Genomic DNA, 8831 nt, shown 5'->3' with positions numbered 1-8831 from the left:
TTCAATATTTCGAAATTTAAGGACGCTAATTTACTTAAAATGTATACACCCCGGCTTATCATGTAGCGGTAGCTTTCGGAAAGGTGGAAAACATATATTTAATACTTGCACCGGGTATTTAATGTTCGGCTCCGCCCGAACTTAGACTTTCTTACTTGTTTTATTTTTTCTTTAACAACTAAACCTGCACAAATTCCCAAAATCCAACTTAAAGCTTTTAAAACTATGCAAATAATTTTCAAATTACATTAGCATTTTTGCTTCAGCTAATTTGGATAATAGCTCCGGTAATTCAAATAATTTAGTCGAGTTTCTTAGTTATACACCATTATTATAATGCATTTTTCGTGGTGCTTATATTGCACATTAGGGTTGGGCATTTTAATCATTTTGAGTGAACCGTTCAGTTGTAGTTCGCTCACCTTAGCGAACTAGGTCTTTAGTTCATTTAGTTCAATTCACGGATACATTTATATTATTTTAAACAAGGATCAATTATTTCTATTACCATATTACATATAAAACTAAAGCTTAGGTAATTTGAATTCACAGAATACTTTTACATACGTACGTACTAGAGGTCTACGCCGACAGGCTGTGCGCTACACCCATACCTTGCTGTCTCCACAGGCAAAAGTTTTTATCGTTTTTATCATCGATTCGCCAACATTTAGCGAGTGACGAAACGAACGAACTCAATGAGGTAGGTACAACCAAACTCGCTATCGTCTATCCGTGCTAGCTAACTTTGTTGTTGCTTTCACATGCAAAATTCTTCTTTAAGCGACCGGAACTCAAACTTAGTAAGCAGCGAAGTGTCGAATCGATGACGGCTAATGTTATCAGGCAAAATTTTGCCAATGGAGACCGCATATTGCTCTTGGCAAGCAATAAATATCAGAGCTTTTATATACTTTATATAAAATTAAATCCAAAAAAAAAAACGTGAGAGCAAAACGGCTGATGTACCGGGTCGATTTCTATGATTCAAATTTGAAAATGACATATTTCTACCACAGTAGGACACAGTGGTATTTTTAAGATGAAATTTTAATAAAAAGGCCCTGTGTCAATTGATAGAAAATAGAAAATTTTGACGGATCAAAGTAAAAATTTGACACTTCTCGTGGTGAATACGAACGTCAAAATTATACCTAGCTCATGGGGCTAGGTAAAATTTTGACAGCTTATAACCATGTATACACATAATATTGCTTGGCGGTAATAAGGAGTGAACATGAAAATGAAAGCTGAAACAGCATAAAAAAAGCTTACGTTACTTGCAAATTATAAAATAAATAAAAATTTTAAGAATTTCAGCAACACACAAAAATATAGCTTTCGCACGAGCGTTTGTTTGGTTTTTCAACTGTCAAAATTTTACTTTGCATTTGGCACAGCAAAATTCAATTTATTTGTACACCATAGCAAATTTTTCCACCCCGTCTCACCACGGAGAAAAAAGTCACCGATTGGCACAGGCCCTAAGTACAAGCAGTTCTGTATCGTGTATTTCGTTTGGCAACTGTTTTTTTTTTTTTTAGTGGCATGCACAAACAACAACAAATCAATGATGTACATATATCTATTTGTTGGGCTTCATAAGAATTCGGCATATTGTTTTCGCGAACTTGATAAATTAGCAAGTGCGTTAAAGGCTGAGCGCTGCTTGTAAAGTGAAATTTATGTACAAGAAGCGCTGCGTTCAAAACAAAGAAACACTTTGCATCGTGTATTTCGTTTGACAACTATTTTGTTTTTACTTCAAAATGCTGCGTGCTGCGATATCGGCACATGCTCACTGTAAGCTTCTTGGTGTGGCATAAATACATTCATCTTCAGCTTTTCCTTTACTTCATAAAGATGAAAGTTCGTTAAAAAGCAGTTGCCGCTGCGCAGCAGAAACCTTATTTAAAAGCGTAAACAGACGGCAGCGTTGATCCGGATGAACTCGGGAATTAACTGCAGTTGATCCGGATTAAGTCCGAGTTACAGGTCAATTCTGCGCTGGTAACATAAATTTTGTAACCGGTAATTAAAGTGCCTGTAAAATTTTAAACATTTTTCGGATTCTGTGCTCTCTTGTAACCGGTAAATTTGGTTACCATCTCATAAGCTGGTAACAAAATATTTCCCCATGAAATATGCAATACAAGAATTTCCACAAATCTTCATAGCTGAATTGCTATTTTCACTGCATTACCAACGTACCTGGAATCGCGGTGACAAGAAGTGCTAACATTTTTTGGTAATAAAATTTTCCGGTCACAAAATCAGCGGTAACGTGCAGAATAAACCTGTTAATGACCCTTTTTAAGCGCCAATAACCTTTGACACGACTTTTTGAAAATTTTGATTCTTTTACCCTTTCCAAAATTTTGTGCGACTTTTGCCCCTTCTCAGAGATTTTTTTAGGAAATGTTAACAGAGCCATGCTACTAAAAATATTTCCTACTGTAAGTACGAAAAAATTAATCACTTAAAACTTTTAAAGGAAATGCAACTCGATTTCCGTGTATGTTTGCAAATCTGTTTTGTGCAAAGCTTGTTTCGCTATTTTCTTTTTAAATTCAACAGCAGAACTTTGGTTCTCGGATTTATCCTTTTCCTAGTAAAGGAAAGCAAAAAGAATTTGGTGACCCTTTTTTCGTCAATGACACCCTTTTTGCGACTTTCTGAAAATACTCAACGGCAACTCTGCGCTGTAGTTTAGCATACAGAATAAATAACAGCAAAGAAATGTCTGTTTCGCTTCATGCAAATTCTGCACAAAACAAAACTCAACTATGTTAGTTCAACAGATCAACATTCAATCAATTGAGTTAGACTTGAATACATGCACACATATGTACATAACTATGTTCAAATTAGAATTGATATTGTGAAGTAATTTCGCCCTGTTTTTTTATGGGAATCCTGCCTCTGTCTAGCCGAATTCGATTGGGATCAACTTTTCAAATAACGTTAAATTGCAAGCATCTAACCCTAATTTATTTTTCATGCAAATATAGGTTCGAGTATTTGTTATGAAGTGTGAAGTAAAGTGTTTTGTGTTACATTATAACTTTTCATTTTGCGAATTTGGTGCAAGGTCTAATAAAACAATTGCATGTACTATTGAAAAAAACCACAAGATATAAAGTTATACCTTGGGTTTATTAATGCAATATATACATATAAATACTTATTTCTTGCTTACAATGTTGGTAAAATGAAGTAACTTAACAACTTATTCAGAATTTGTATGGTAATAATTTAAATTGCAAATTCAATTTTGCGCTTTCCTTTTGCAAATCATTCTATTATCCTTTCAGTGTCAATTTCAATNTAACTTAACAACTTATTCAGAATTTTTATGGTAATAATTTAAATTGCAAATTCAATTTTGCGCTTTCCTTTTGCAAATCATTCTATTATCCTTTCAGTGTCAATTTCAATATCAAGTGTACGTGTAAAAGTGCTAGACCTCTCAGCCTTTCTTCATTCATGGTACTACGCAAACATGTTTTTAACCGGCGAAGGGTTGAAAAACTTCTTTCGGAAGTAGCGTTACTAGCTGGAAGTGTGACCAGAATGGGGAGAAGTTTGTTAATCATTGGAAAAGCATATTCGCCGCATTTACCAAGAAATTCTGCTGCTGATTTTGGGAATGGCTTTTCGCTTTCCTTATTTCTCCACCGTTCCAACCACACTTTATACTGTCCTTCCAAATTGATACGGTCTGTTTCTAAGAAAAGTTCGTATCGTTTTCCAAGCGATTTAACGCGTTCGATAGCATTATTTTTTCGTCAGGCGTATTATATTCCCCAATTTTAGATGGAAGTAACAAGTTCAAATCAAAAATTTTGAATGTCTCTTTCGGCAATCTTTCTCGGAAATCGAGCAAAATATTATCCAATAGCGATATAAATATTGCCTTTCGATAATAATCTTCAGCGTTAGACGCACGATAATTAGCCCGAAAATTTGTCTATTCCCTCTGCGAGGAAGGACAATGTCAAAATCCAATTCCTTGGCGATATCGGTAACTTTTGAAAATATATCAGAAAAATGTGTGTCAGCATTTTCTCTATAATTTCGAAGAATATTCACAGTACCATTGAATGCTTCGCTAGCACGATTCAAGTCAAGCGTGGGCGCTTGGAGAAGTAAGGTTTTAATTTTTTAATTTAACTTTTTAATTTTTATTATATTTTTCAAGTCATTAATATTTTTATGCGCATACAAATGTCTGGTTACACAGTTGAAAGTGAAATTTCCTACAATCGTGCACCGCGGAAATAGACAAAAAGTACTACCAGAAAGTTCGATTTGGCATACATACATACATTCATAGTATCTACATACCCATTCATTAGCGCACACAAGGGGTGGGTTTTGGGGTTCAAACCCCCCCTAAAGCTAATAACCTGAAATACAAACTGTATCCTAAAGCCAGCTCTCAAGAAAAATCACAAGAAATATTTTTTATTATAAAGCACTTTGCTTTTGCTGTAAATTTTCTTGAAGAAATAAGTATAAGAAATTTTGATAGAAGAAAATTCCTATTCCATTTCTTGTGCGCCATTTTATATGAATTTTTCGTTTTTTTTGAGAGCTCTTAAAAGTTTAACTGCGAATGAAACCTAAAAATATGCAATGCATACTCACTTACAGAGCCTAAAAGAGTTTACAACTGATATGTCCTTAACAAGGATTCGAAGATTTAATTTGCCCACTTCGAATTCGTTCCACCAAAATTGCCTACATAACAAAAATTCAAGTTCATTTAATTTTCTCGGTATTCGAAATATTAAAAAAATTAGGCAATCGTAAAAAATCACCATCTCATTCGAAAACCAGAAACCAGATATCGAGGAAAATGAACATTAAAACTCTTCTTTTTTTTAATTTTTTTATTACTTTTGCAAGTTGAGCGCATCTTGTGTTTATAGAACTTTATATTAAACAAGAAGACCATTGAGGTAACATCTTTCACGTGGTCCAAAGTTATGCGTTAGCATACTATTTCGACGAATTGATAACCTACCCCTTTTTCGAAGTCGGTTACAAATGTTTGAGTTTTTTGCTAATTTTATGTAAATAAATTCAATTTATGAAACTTCAAAAAGTTTATTTACATATTTATTACATACTGTACATAAAACTTGCATAAATGTACTTTAATGATCATTTTATCTGAAGCGAATTTTCAGAAGTATAAACCCCTCCCAAAATATATTCCTGGCTGCGCCCCTGTACCCATTGTTTTAATTTTTCACGTTGACGAAGAGTTTTACACGATTTCTTATTCTATAAATAATCTCGCGCAAGCCTAAAAAATGGTTACGATTGAAGATTAAAATAAAAAAAAAAACTTTAAATTTTTTTTCAAAATTCTCGTTTGGGGTAATATATTTTATCCGAAATTTTGCTTTTTCGAGCTCCGGGGCATTCCGTACTAATAAAAATTAAGTACATTTTATGTACAACTTTGCTCTACGCGACAAATTTGGTATGTAAAAGTAAACAGGCAGTGTTTAATTTTATTAACACGGTGTCTAAATTTACACACATTTGGAGAGGAAACTGGTAACCTCTCTTAATATGCGTTAATTTAAACAAAAAACTTCTGGAGCAAATTTTAAACATTTTATGTGTAAACTGTGTAATTGTGAATACTAAGAAAATTCTATAGAATTTTTGAAGTGAAGTTTAACTAATGATTTAAATATACTTTAAACTTGTTAAATTAACGGCCCTAAGGGGCAAACTTTTTTATGAAAGGCGCTCCTGCCGTTTGCGCCAATTATCGCGGAATAAGCCTTCTTAATATAGCATACAAGGTCCTGTCGACGATACTGTGTGAAAGACTGAAACCGTTCACGAACCAGCTGATTGGACCTTATCAGTGTGGCTTTAGACCTGGTAAGTCCACCATTGACCAGATTTTCACAGCACGTCAAATCCTGGAGAAGACACTAGATAAGCAAATCGACACACACCATCTTTTTGTCGATTTTAAAACTGCTTTTGATAGCACGAAGAAGAGCTGCCTGTACGACGCCATGTCCAAATTCGGGATCCCCGCATAACTAATACGGCTATGTAGAGTGAAGTTGAGCACAACCTTCAGCTCCGTCCAAATTGGGAAGGACCTCTCCGCGCCGTTTGAGACCAAACGAGTTTTTAGACAAGGCGATTCCCTCTCGCGCGAAATTTTCAATCTGATGCTGGAAAGCGTAATAAGAGCTGCCAATCTGAATCGCAGCGGCACCATATATAGCAAAAGAACGATGCTGCTGGCGTACGCAGATTATATCGATATCGTAGGTCTGAAACAAAGGGACGTAGCCGCAGCATTTTCCAGTTTAAAAAAAGAAGCTAAAGAGGTTGGTCTAGCAGTGAACGGGGGCAAGACAAAGTACCTCCTGGTAACATAGCTTTTTCTACCTAGGATCCAGCATAAACACCACCAACAACGTCAGCCTGGAGATCAAGCGAAGTATAACTCTTGCCAACAGATGAGAAGGCTTTGGGGGCTTTCGAGAGAACTATTTTATGCAAGATCTACGGCCCTGTTCTCGTGGACGACGGGTATCAAAGAGGATGGAATGACGAACTGTATGAGCTTTTTAACGACATGGACATAGTTAAACGCATAAAAATACAGCGATTGCGCTGGCTTGGACATGTTGTATGCATGGATGACGACGCTCCGGTGAAAATATCCTTCGACTCCGCACCCATGGGCGGACAACGAAAGCAAGAGCGCCCACGGACGCAATGGAAGAACCAAGTGCAGAAGGACCTGTCTGCGCTCGGGATAACCAACTGGCGCAAATTCGCACAGTATTTTGCATAATTACTTTTCTATGCACAGATTTCACTATGCACTAAATATCCGAACTTACTAATTCAATGCGTACTCGAATTATTGAGCATTTTCTTAGGAAATGGGCTAAACAGCATGCACAATAATTGTACCGTTAGGTACATACAACATAAGACGTGCATAGCAAATTGAATTCTGTGCTCACCAACGTATTTTGCTTATTGTTTTTGACCCGCATTTTCGTTTGTTTTTCTGAAGTAGTGGCTGCTAGTGCGTTTTATCATCAATTTTGCTAGCGACTGAATTCATTTCATTTGCAATTGTGGTACTGTGCACATCCAAAATTCCAAAAGGTAAAGAATTAACTACAGCTGAAAAAAATATTGTTTTATACCTTCATAATGAAGGCAAACCTACGACATACATTTGTAATATGTTTAGTCGATGTCGCCAAACGATCGAAGACGTAGTAAAACGGTGTAAAGAACGCGGTAATTTAGAAAATATAACGCGTGTTGGTCGACCAAAGTTGCTGACAGTGAGAGAAGAACGCCAAATATTAAAAGAAAATCGCCAAAACCCACATTTATCAGCCCAAAAAATGAATGACAAAATAAATACAACCCCTCACACTCAAGTATCCGATGAGACAGTACGCAGAGTACTCAGAAGTAACAATATCCACGGTCGTGCAGCACGGAAAAAACCACTAATTACAAAGGTAAATCAAGAAAAGCGTCTTCTATTCGCCAACACCTACAAAACAAAAAGTTTTGAGTTTTGGAAAACCGTTATCTTTAGTGACGAAAGCAAATACAACCTTTTTGGACCGGATGGTCGTCGTATGGTATGGCAGGAGAAAAATTAGGACCTGCGAGTCTTTAATATTAAATCCTCTGTTAAGCACGGCAGAGGTTCTGCCATGGTGTGGGGATGTATATCGGCTCAGGAAGTTGGAAAACTAGTGTTTATAGATGGAACGATGGATAAACATCTTTATTTGTCCGTTCTCAAGGACAACTTACATTCCAGTGCAGAAAAAAATGGGTATGTCAACTAACGAGTTAGACGACAACGATCCCAAACATACAGCTCATGTTGTTAAAATGTGGATACTTTTCAATAAAAAACATTTGCCAACACCTCCCTAAAGTCCCGATATCAACCTCATAGAAAATCTTTGGGCCTACCTCGAAGATAGAGTGGGGGAACACAAAATTTCGTCAAAAAGTGACTTGAAAGCTGTTTTGCTCAGAGAATGGGGTAAAATACCTCCTGAATTTTGTCGAAAGTTGATAGAACCTATGCCAAGACGGTTGGAGGAGGTTTCCAAAAATAACGGCTATTATACAAAATATTAAATAGAAAGAACATCGTATATCGTATTCCAGCGATGGGTTGTGCGCTGGGCTTGGGATCCGCCACGTAAAAGCCACTTCCAGTGAAGAAGCAAGGAAAAGCCTCGGATGAGACCCCCCTTATGATGACGAACACGCCAAACTTTTAAAGGACTACGATTTGAGGGCGTGCACCTAGAATGTCGGGACCCTTAATGGGGAAGGTGCCTCTGCCCTGCTGGTTGATGTCCTCGTAAGGACAAAAGCTGGCATCACCGCCATCCAAGAAATGCGTTGGACGGGGCAAGGCAAGCAATGTCTGGGGCCTTGCGACGTCTACTACTGTTGCCACGTAAAGGAGCGCAAATTCGGAGTTGGATTTGTGGTGGGAGAGAGACACCGTCACCGAGTACTGTCGTTCACACCGGTGGACGAGCGTCTAGCCGCAATCCGCATCAAAGCGAGATTCTTCAACATCTCGCTCATCTGCGCCCATGCCCCGACGGAAGAGAAGGATGAGGCATCCAAAAATCTCTTCTATGAGCGCTTGGAGCGCACATACGAGCGCTGCCCCGTCATGATATCAAAATCGTGCTTGGCGACTTCAATGCCAGGGTGGGCAAGGAAGGGATCTTTGGAACCACCGTCGGAAAATTCAGCCTCCACGACGAACCGTCCGA

General features: G+C 37.3%; 1 protein-coding gene across 1 annotated transcript in view; it reads left to right on the top strand.

The window, feature by feature from the left end:
* Cad86C (Cadherin 86C) overlaps positions 1–8831 on the top strand; it is a 318509-nt gene that overhangs the window by 295933 nt on the left and 13745 nt on the right. The window lies entirely within an intron of this gene.

Source organism: Rhagoletis zephyria, unplaced genomic scaffold (genome assembly GCF_001687245.7).
Source record: "Rhagoletis zephyria isolate East Lansing unplaced genomic scaffold, Rhagoletis_zephyria_1.1 Rzeph_scaffold_00247, whole genome shotgun sequence".
NCBI classification, from domain to species: domain Eukaryota; kingdom Metazoa; phylum Arthropoda; class Insecta; order Diptera; family Tephritidae; genus Rhagoletis; species Rhagoletis zephyria.
Note: the sequence above shows the minus strand (reverse complement) of the source record. Positions and strands in the feature narration are given on the sequence as shown.